The following is an 11,531-nucleotide window of genomic DNA, read 5'->3' as shown; positions in this document are numbered from 1 at the left end:
TATTTTGTACGTTAGGTAAGCTTAGACGAAACTTGGAACTTGGGCTTCCAGAACAATCAATATTTGGTCTGGCACAAGGATAAATAAAAAGGGATAAAGTGTGGGAGAAAATGGGATACAGATGATCAGAACACGATCCAAATTTAAAGGGGAAAATCCAATTTGTTCCCTTTTTTCGTCTCGAATTTTCAAACCTCAAGATACCCAAATGTTGAAAGTGAAGCTGCTGAGTATGCTATAATAAAGCGCCATCAGCGCGGCTAAAAGCCGCCGATGGTCATCAGCGCGGCTAAAATCCGCCGGTCACAGGTCGGTTAAAAGCCGCCGGTGCCTTTAGCGCGGCTAAAATCCGCCCGACACAGCGCGGTTAAAAGCCGCCGGTGCCTTCAGCGCGGCTAAAAGCCGCCGGTGCCTTCAGCGCGGCTAAAAGCCGCCGGTGCCTTCAGCGCGGTTAAAAGCCGCCGGTGCCTTCAGCGCGGCTAAAAGCCGCCGGTGCCTTCAGCGCGGTTAAAAGCCGCCGCTGCCTTCAGCGCGGCTAAAAGCCGCCGGTGCCTTCAGCGCGGTTAAAAGCCGCCGCTGCTTCAGCGCGGTTAAAAGCCGCCGGTGCCTTCAGCGCGGTTAAAAGCTACCGGTGCCTTCAGCGCGGCTAAAAGCCGCCGGTGCCTTCAGCGCGCCGTCGGTCGCAGCTAGCGCGGCTAAAAGCCGCCAGCTGCAGCGCGGTTAAAAGCCGCCGTATCACAGCGCAGCGCGGCCAACAGCCTTGTAACGTCGGCGCGGCTAAAAGCCTCGTGCCACCAGAACGGCTAAACGTTAATAACGGCCCTGTTCCTAGGAGCGATTCTCTATAAAAGAATGAGATGATTCAATAACGTGTTCTCACAAAATTCAGCGGTCCTATCAAAGTTTTTAGTTTTGTATTCAACTGATATGCTACAATGAATGTCAACATTGACAGTATTGCTATTACACTACATTAATAGCATCATGAAAAGCGTCACACTACACTGAAGAAGTCAATGTTGTACTTTCTTGGACACTGGACACGCGTATTTAGAAAGTTATATTTCCGGCAAGGAGATTTAGACATCCAAATAGAAATGCAATTTTGGAAAACCTTCCTCCTGAGAACCGGATGAAGGTCTTTCCTAATTGTGTTACCCCACATTTTGACAACACAGGTGTACTTGAAAAAAGACATAGGAATATCATTATTACCACACACCATAGTCTTGTTTCAGTCTGTCAGGCAACCGAATTATTTTATGCTCCAATCACCAATCCAGGCAAGACATTTCGTAGTGGAATAAGTACATCATTAAATCCCATGGCCTGTTTCACGGCGTTTCAGGCCCTCTCTATCTCTGCTACTAGCCTCTACCAGGCTCCGCGGATCGATGACCTAATTGTAGAAAGTGGACAAATAGAGTCTATAGTACACTAGGGGAGTCAGCCGGCCAGTGGAGTACGTGTCTTATCTTGTGACAGATGTACAGCGACGATCTCCTCATACTTGGCAGTGTATTCTTCGAGAGGCTTGTTCTCAATCGACTCCCTCACATACACCCCGTCATTGTTTGGCACGGAGTTTCAGGCGCTGTTTGTCCTGGTAGCTGGTGATGACCTTCACAAACTAGGGTACCATCTCTTGACCATCGTTGGACCCTGCCGGGACGACCGTGAAGTCGTCTGTCTTGTACAAGGGGTCCTGTAAACAAAGTGTTAAAGGGCTATTAGGAAGGTGGAATGACATTTGTGTCATATGTTGGGCGACAGTGAAGAATAAAACATGTCTACAAAATAGATAGGAAATTCATGTAATTGAAAAAAAAATGTTGGATGTATTTGGTCTCTTCAGGTTGAGTCACTGAGTAGTGGCTGGAATTTTTTACTTCTTGGCTCCCCATTAAAATCTCGGCCACTTCAAATCCTTGCTACCCAACCTCTGCTTGGAGAATATGTACCACCTACTTTTTCGTGGTAGCGTGTCTGTTGTGTGAAAGTTGTGGTTGGTAACATTAACTAACAAGCGTTTTAGGAATTGCCGACAAGACGGGAGGGGGTCTTGAGTGAGTCACTTGATAGGTTGGAGAAACAGCTACTCTACTATACTAATACATCCCCGAATGGTTGGTGCCTTTTTCCTGACGCTTTTCCTAAAACGTTTTAAAGCTGATTTTACATTTTAGCACCTGATCTACGCAGGTATAAAGCGTTAGTATGCTAAAGCTCACTACATTTACATGTAGGGTCACAAGGCTTGCCTAATATAAATTAAAAACATGTCGATCATGTCGGATCTTATAACATGATAGTAGCGTTACCTGCATCACTGTCAATCAACCAATTTCCAAGCAGGAAGCTCCAAGCACAGCACATAAGACGATGGGAAAACATGACAAGTTGCCTACCCCAGTGGGTACTGACGGTGTTTGTTTTTTCGTTCATCGTTTGTTGCTATTGGCAACGGCCTATGACATGTCACCGACCGGTCTAAGGCATATTCGTCTAACTCTAAAATTTAAGCGTATTGTAATCTTAACTTTTTGTGGGCTGACAAGGCTTTTCTAAAAGGCTTCAAATGTCTACCAGCATCTTGAAATCGAACAGAAAGGGACATACGCCTGGGCGTGTGTAACGGCCATTTACAGCTGATTATCACATAATTAATTGATTGTTTGGGATTAACATCCTGATGGCCGGTCCAGTGCCCGTAGTGTGCGGTACTGTAAACCTAATCTCAAAGCAGATCCTACTATGGCATAAGATAGTACCAGACTGGTCAAGGAGCGTAGTCAGCCAAAATGTGTCCATTTGCCCGGTAACAAAGCACACTCCTGAGCCGGCTTTACTCCTCTGGCAGCTTTTGATACTATCTTACGCTACCGTAGTATCTACTTGGAGATTACTGTAAACGCTTCAAATGTATCTGTTGTAGCTTATAAATCCAAGTACTCCCATACAGACACGCTTCTAAATGTAATATGCCACTTTCTCGATAACGATAGTCGGGATAACATTTACGAAGCAGTTAAGTGACTATCACACACATAAGGAGATTTGTTTGAAGACCATCCCATCTTGAGTGACGTTGAACGTAGGTCAAAGTAAAATAGCAGCGCCGAACCTGCTTATAAATATGACTGACATCGGCCACAATGTCTTGCTAATGGTGGAGTCTCAGCTAACGGAAGCAGTTGAGTGACTATCGATCAGATATGAAGGAAGGTACACAGAAAGTTTGAAGAGTAGAGACTCTTGGGATACAGAGATTTTGGCACATTTCAAGAGTAGAGTTCAAGGTTCAAGGAACACTCTGCTATCTAGTAAGACTGCTTTATACATGGACAGAATACGACAAAATGACCTTCTGTCATATATGGTTTTATTCATTTATATGGCGATGGAATTCTGGAACTGGAGTGTTTGTTTGTGTGTGTGGAGACAGGACCTGTATAGCCTGATACTGTGTTCAGAAACGTCGGGTGTTTTACCACAACAGGGAACACGTCAAACACGTGCTTATCATTTCCAAAGTTAACGGTATGTTTCAAACGAAAATATTTAATGTAGAGGTTAGTTTAGCCCTTGGATAATGACTTTTCCTCCCATGTATCTGCTTGGACATTCCGAAAGCACATGCGAGTACTTCCGGTGAGTGTGACACCGGCCCCCCCACTCCCGAAATATCGCTCATAAGGAGGTTACCATCTCCAAGGAGTGAAATCACTGACGACTTCTTACCTCCTTCACAGCCTTTCTATATACGCCTTTGGCCTTTATTGTTGAGGGGAGGGGGCGCTATCTCCAAGGAGTGAAATCACTGGCGACGTCTTACCTCCTTCACAGCCTTTCTACGCCTTTGGCCTCTATTGTTAGATTTAAAGGGGAGGGGGCCTTGATTTGCTATATATCTTGTCTTAGGCCATGTTGCTTTGATTATATGGATGACATCCGCGCTCGCACCAATTTTCGGCCATTTCCAAAAAAAAAAAGTTTTCGACCACACAATAAATTGTGCAAAACAGCTGTAAAATGAGCACAAATATTCCGTAGATTGAAAAAAAGTAGCAGTAAACAGATAACTAATGCCATAGAATGCCAAAATGAATCTAAAGTCAAAGAATAAGATGTGAAAGGACAGAAAGAAAAAAATCTATTGTTGGTTGGGGGAGGTACCAGTACAGAAAATTCAGGTCCAGAGGATCATTTCCAGGTCCGGACCTGAACCTGGACCTGATTGTCTGTGGAAACATGAGAACTGGCAATACTCGATACAATGGTAATTGGTCAATTTTGCTTCAAAGGAATCTGTTTGGTGGATTATTGGACTCCCACTGCATTTTAAGATCCCATCTCCATGTAATAAAGGCTAACTTTCTCTGTACCTTTGACTGTAGAAACTTGGTACAATTGACTATAAACTCTACTTGACTTCGCTCTGGTTGTCTTCTTGGCCCCCCGGTAAGACCCAAAATGGCTGCCGACATAGTGTGTCCATTTTGTAATTGGCGAAACCTGTTCATCTCTTGTTTTTTCAGGTCTGTTTTTTTTTTTTTGATTGGTCCAAGAAGAAAAAAAAAAGTCTTGCACCCGTATGATGTACTGGTCCCTACACCTAACTGCTGGTATACCATGCTATGTGTATTTAGTCCTATGTTCAACCTTCCTGGCCACTTTGATTTCATACTGAAGGCAACTTTTTTGGTGGGGCCATACTTTTTTTTTATTCGCTCGCTCGCATCAGTTTTGGAGTTCCCAGAGGATGTCATCCATATAATCAAATCAACATGGCCTTAGTAGAGTATTATGTCAGGTAGGTATTACTAGTATGTCGAAAGATCGTGTTACCTCCCCTAGAAACACGCGCATAGAAGCCGTGAAGAAGGCTGATTTGCCCCTGTGACCCGGCCTCCGTGTCCTGCTGGGATGGAGACATGCACCACTGCATTTGTCCCGGATTTGAGGAAAAGGTCGCTTGTCTCCAAGCAGAGGTTCGGTAGCGGGGATAGTGACAGAGATCATTATTTGCATGTTCATGCCCATGTGGGCTAAATGCAGTGATTCGACATTATTACATGGAATACGTCGTGTGTCTACATTGGCAGTGGCCTGGATTTTCATCGGCCAGCGGGGGGTCCAAGCAAGTTAAAATCCTGGCCAATACTGATCCCCGCTACCCAACCTCTGCTTGGAAAATAGTTGCTTGTAGTTGTAAGACGTTTATCGCTCGCGCTCAGGTTTGTGTTGTTTAGCAGCACAGGAAATGAAATATACACTAAATTGAAATCATAGTTACAACAAACTTCTCCTTGGTGTCCGTTAAGTTATTCACCTACACAAAAGAAGAGAGTCTACTGGGGGTGACGGTCCAGTCCTAATCAGATGTTTCTACTTGGAATTAGGGATAATGTGTCTGCATAACTGCACAGCGGAGGTCAGAATCATGGGAATGTTTCTACTCCAAGGTCGCTCCCGAAATTCGAATCCCTACGAAGGATCTAGCCTGGATACCATACCCCAACCTCAAATATCTTTCGTGTTGGCACGATAGATACCTGAGATCGGGCTGGGGTTTGGTAACCAGGCTACGCCGGATCCGGCCAGCCAAGCTCCCAAAACCAAGCACCCAACCGATTCGGACAAAAGCATGACAGGCGTTAGGCAAAGTCGGTTGGCGGTGCTTGAACCCTACTCTCCAAGCAGAGGTTAGGCTGTGGCTGTTTTTTTAACGTTTTTTAGTCGTTTTTATCGGGCTTTCTATTTTGTATTTTATTTTGCTGTGTCAAAGTCGTGTCAAAGCCAAGGCAAAATAAAATACAAAATAGAAAGCCCGAAAAAAACACAGCCGCAGCCTAACCTCTGCTTGAAGAGTACTTGAATCCCACTGTCACAATTCTCTGGGTCAACGATGGCGGTCCGAGTGCAAGCCATAACACATACCATAGATCGTTATCTACACCAGTCTTGGGAAACAAGAGACTGATCACACCATTATACATGTAACGACCAAACCATATGTCCGACCCTGCATCCACTTCAGAACCCGGCATATTCTAGTTGCTACCTCCATGAAATGTCATGGAGGTTATATTTTACCCTGCGTTTGTGTGTGTGTCTGTCTGTCTGTCAACAAGATAACTCAAGAACGGCTGGATGGATTGGTTTCATACTTGGTGTGTTGGTAGGGTGTGATGAAAGCTGGAAGTGATTAGATTTTGGGCCCCCTAGCGGCTTCCCTTGGTACTGCAGCGCAACTTCCGGTTTTGCTATCTCGTGTTCTGAACAAGCTATGGTCCCTATATTGGGTGTTAGATAGCTCTTGCGCTCAGGAATGAGTGACATAAGTTTGGGCCCCCTAGCGTCTAATTTTGGGATAGCAGGGGCATTTTTGTTAAAAACTTCTGAAGACGATAACTCAAGAAGGGAACAGCGGATTTTCATGATTTTTGGTATGTAGGTACCTCAGACAATGTTGTACAAAATGAAATACTAATTATGCAAAATTATATTACATTTGCATAATAAATGAGAATATTCTATCATAGCAGTTTTTTCTATGTATCTCTTGTCCCTGACGTGATATGGTCTTGACATTTGGGTGGTAGATACCTTTCAGTGTCATGACAAAGTGGGGCAAGTTTCAGCCCCCTAACATTTAATTTGGGAACTGCAGGGGCGTTTTTGTCAAGACATTCCAATGAGGATAACTGCAGAAAGGATTGACGTATTGGCATCATATTAGGCATGCGGGTACCTTAGGCAAAGATGTTCATAATGATATACATGTTATGCAAATGACAGCTTAATTTGCATAATTAATGATGAAATTGTATAATTCCATTGTTTTCAATAACTGGACTTCAATAAATGTAACACATGTTAATTATGATAGGTAGAATATAAGCAGATACCAAATATGGTAATGAGGAACTTATTTGCATAATTTATGTAAAAATTGCAAAACCGCTTTATGATTAATAATGGGAATTTTATAATTGTGACATGTGTACGTTAGTCAATGATAAACAACACCATGCATAAATTATGTAAATGTGTTAGTCAATTGCATGAAATTTATGAAAGCTCTAAATTTTCATGGAGGTATGAGGTCGCCGAACTCTAGTTTCTTGTTGTTTTTGTTTTCTGGTCTTGAGTTTTTCAAGTGTCTATCGTCTAATAAACATGGGATGAATGCCATAATATAATGTATCCTAAGAAACTTGGTTTGACAACTTTACTTACTCAAGTTAAGTTTCGGTGGCGTTACTCCGAGAACGGGGATTTGTACATGGATTCCAAAAAGGCTCTCGTTGTTAATCTGTGGACCGAAAAAAAAATTATACTGGGCGGTCACAGAGAAATGCCACCAGGCCTCTCCGGTCTTGATACAATTCACCGTGTAGAGATATCTGTTACTCTCGCCAGTCATCTGAAAATCTGATGTATGGGATGTATTTTCCTAATACCCAAACCAACATGTATAGCAACGTGGGTAATTTTCCTTGTGAGATATGAATGTTCAAAACAAACAAGCATGTAAACCTACCTTACGGTTCTGGAAATTCTTGAAAAGCCACTGACAGGTTGGACACCCAGTGCCCAAACTTCAGCGCGTTTCCTGGTCATTATCCGACTCTGAGGAGTTAAAATAGTCCAAACACAGTTGACACAGTTGTGGCGGCATCTCGGGAGAAGACGACCCGTCTCTAGTGCTCACTGGGAGTCTCTACGGGGCTCAGCCCTTCTTTCACAAGATAAGGCCACAGCAAGTAAATTTTATGGATGACATCCACGCGCTCATTTTCGCCTGATTTCAAAAAAATTAACAAAATGAGCACGTATGTTGTGTCGTTTTGTAGTCTAATGATTCTACTTAAGTAGTAGTGACAATTGCGACGTACCCATGCCACGGCTGTAGTTGTAGAAGTTAAACAAGTTTGATAGTCGACTCGTAAAAGTGGCACCAATTAATACGAAGCTATGAGTGTAGTTGTCAGTCTACCACACTAGTGTCACTTTTACTACAACAGTTCAATCCCGTCTTGTATACAAAAATGAATGCCTTGTTGGCTGTGATACCAAGTTTTGTCCATTTAGTTCTTGTTACAACGTTTATGGTGTCTATTTTGAAATGTCGCCCCATCACACAATTTTTCCCTATCGCCCTATCTGACTTTTCTGCCCGATGTCATCCATACAATTTACTTGCTGTGGCCCAATCTACCATGTTACACAAGGGTGCGGAACAGAATCTGTCCTGGTAGGGAAGAACATCCCTTGTCAGGCCGTATCTGTTTGTAATTAGCACATTCACCCGTTCTGGTCAGCGCACTTAGCTCACGTCTTCAACCAAGGACGTTACGATGTAGCGTCCTTGCTTCAACTTATGCTGTCTACAGACTTTTCCTTCACATAGACTTGTGCCATTCGTCAACTTGTTTTTGGATGGTACATCAGCGTCATCGAATATATGTTCCAACTCCGCGGACAGTGTAGAGAGTCCAGTCGTCGCGCGAGGTCGGAAGTTTCGCTGGACACGATAATCGCGTGGAAACCCGTGTGCATCATGGATGTCTCGAACATAGGGCGGTCACCGGATGTCTCCACATGGAACGCTACTGGCTCTCTTTATATCAAAGGTTAGTAGGGTTATAGTCATGGTCGATATTGTTTATGAGTTACTAGGAGTGTTTAATTATTATGTTTTTGTAACCTGGAATTATTAGCCTGGTATCCAGCCGTAAATAGTTCCCGAGTCTCGAACAGGAACCCCAAAAGGCATGAAAAACACACACACAAACACACAAACGCCGAAACCTAATTCGTACCTTGTGGAATTGATATACAGGGAACAAGGATATAATATTTACCCCTCACCACACCCGTTTCCCCAAATGTATATATTAAACTACATATTACTATCTTATGGCACCATAGGATCTGCTTGGAGATTAACCAGCCGACCATAAGCGGCTTGTCCTTCTACGGCCCCGAAGCCGGGAAGCTGGCTTGTAACAGTCTGGAAGTCGTGAAACTCGTATACTGTTTGTTGATCTTTGTTGGTGCCTATGTTTGTACTGGCATGGTAGAAGCCGATCTCCCAGGCTGTTTTCATAGTGAATATACCCCAAAGGTAATTTTAAAACCCCCAGCTGACCATGTCCACACTCGGAGTCTCCCCACCAGAAAACACAATCTTCTACACAAAACTCTACTTGGACAGTTATCACTGAACCCCAGGCGGTTCCGTAACTCAAGGCGTAACCTAGGACACTCAGGGCGGCTGTTGTAGAATTTCCTTTGTGACATGTCGGTCATAGAAAACAGGAGTTTGTCAGTGTTGGCCCTGAAAACAATCTGGCTTCCAGGATATCTATCATAAAGCTTTGCAGTATACTGGATTTGCTGGGTTACTATATTTGCTGGGCCCAGTGAAGTAGCTTCCCTATACTCTCCAAGCAGAGGTTGAGTCGCGTAGATATAGTAGTCGGAAAAAATACTACTATATCCACGCGACTCAACCTCTGCTTGGAGAGTAGCTTTCCTAGTAAATGAAAGGATACGAAATAGCATATTAGTCTGGCGGGGTAGAATCTTTCAGTGGGCGAGCTCACCCAGCCAACTGTAATCTCCAAGTACAAGGATGTATGTATGTGTAGGAGTGTCTAGCCTGGGAGGGAAATATCATTCAACACACCGTGTACGTGGTTTCCTCTGAGCCTCTCCCACCACATCTGCTCGGCCAGTATGTTACATATGTAAGGACTCGGATCTCTCGGAGTTGTTTTAATTTGTCTGCTTTCTCCTTCTCCAAAGCGTTGTAAACCCTTTAATTAAAAATGGAGCTGAGTCTTGTAAATACAGATGATAAACTTTTCCAATGGGACATCCTTACATCAGCAAATCAGTCCAAGCAGATGTAAGCATTCTGGCCCATAATTAATCTGGTGTATTACTTGCAGCCTGTAGGTTCCCAAAGTGTGAGTAATGAGGCTGATACGTGCTCGAGGCGCCTCCTCTTAATCTTCAAACAGAGGTTAGGGCTCCGGCTGTTCCGGCTCAAACTTTCTATTTTGTATTGTATCTTGTATTGTCAAAACTCTACTGTCAAAACCTAAGTTAGGATATGACAATGCGAGATACAATACAAAATAGAAAGCCCGATAAAAACGACTAAAAAACGTTAAAAAACAGCTGGAGCCTATTAACCTCTGCTTTGAGAGTATCTCCTCGAACACGGGACCCCCGTTTTACGTCACTTCCGAAAGATGATTTCGTGGAGTTCTTGATCCCGCTACAACATCCTCTTTGTGCTTTAAATACTTTCGCCGTTCGCAAAATCTAGCTCAAAATCAATTTCGTACTCTTGTATCTTAACGATTCGTCTTCTTCTACATCAGAAGACAAAAACAAAACAAGACTAAAAAACAACGTAACGTTACTTACACACCAAGAAGTTAGAATTTGACGGATTCTTACATCTGCTTAGACTCAGTTAGAGTCAATGCAAGGCCGAGCATGTGGGATGGTCAGTAACGTTGTGATCAGCCTCCTGTATTCCTGTCTCAAGCTGGTGAAGATTACGATCTACATATGGTATGTGTTTCGGCTTGCATTCCCACCGACATCAATGATCCGTCGAAACGGTTGGTGTTGATAGGTTAGGTATTCTCCGAGCAGAGGTTCGGCGTGTTTTTGACGTGCCTTTAGGCGTGTCAGTGAACATGAAGAAAACTTTACAAAACATAAAGCAATTAGCTAACGTAATTAGCTATAACATGTAACAAAATCCACCGAGTAACTTCTGCTTGGAATCTCAGGGGACATACTGTGATATTATTCATTTTATAAATATCTTTTGCATAGGATCGTGTGGCATAATCGACAGCATGTTTATTTAGTTTAGGACCTAAAGGCCTGGGTTTTATCCTACCGTACCATCATTCACCCGAACGGTAGTCCACTTCTTGTGTTCAGCTAACGGAAGGGTATGTCACCCGTAAGGGGCGGTATAACCCCGTCGTCGACAGATAGTGATGACAATTTTGCAACCCGTAAATCAGCCGAGCATCGGGGAAAACTGAAAGAATGCGAACAAAAAACGCGGCATATAATAACTAGATAAGAAAGTCACACGTTTCCTCCAACAACATCTACATGGAGAGTAGCTACTTTCGTCTGCAGCAAAATTCACCTTGTCACACGAGTTACATGTAAGTCCTTGTTTTTCAATAGAGCCAATGTACCCCGGAGGCCATCCGGGATCGGGCAGCTAGGACCTACCCTTCAGCGATAACTCCTTCGGGCTTAAACTCCCCCGGAGTGCTAATGTGAGATTGTCGGGCTGACTGCCTTGGCTCCCCGAACAAAACTTGCTAACAAACCTCGCTAGCTACCTGGTCCTGTCTGGCTCCCAGTGTAGAGCCAATGTATCACTCTCAATCTCCAAGTAGAGATTGTTGCGAAAAAAATGTGACTTTCTTATCGTATACCGCTTTCCCCACTTTCCTTGTTCCCACTCTCTTTGACAA

At 43.6% G+C, this 11,531-nt stretch overlaps 1 long non-coding RNA gene across 1 annotated transcript; it reads right to left on the bottom strand.

The window, feature by feature from the left end:
* Positions 1-887: 887 nt before the first annotated feature.
* On the bottom strand, positions 888-7,742 carry LOC118423785. Its single transcript, XR_004832113.1, has 2 exons — positions 7,547-7,742; positions 888-1,705 (listed from the first exon to the last, which is right to left on the bottom strand). It is a non-coding gene; the product is annotated as an uncharacterized LOC118423785 (long non-coding RNA).
* Between the last annotated feature and the right edge of the window lie 3,789 nt (positions 7,743-11,531).

The sequence above is a fragment of the Branchiostoma floridae genome, chromosome 10 (assembly GCF_000003815.2).
Source record: "Branchiostoma floridae strain S238N-H82 chromosome 10, Bfl_VNyyK, whole genome shotgun sequence".
NCBI lineage: Eukaryota > Metazoa > Chordata > Leptocardii > Amphioxiformes > Branchiostomatidae > Branchiostoma > Branchiostoma floridae.
Note: the sequence above shows the minus strand (reverse complement) of the source record. Positions and strands in the feature narration are given on the sequence as shown.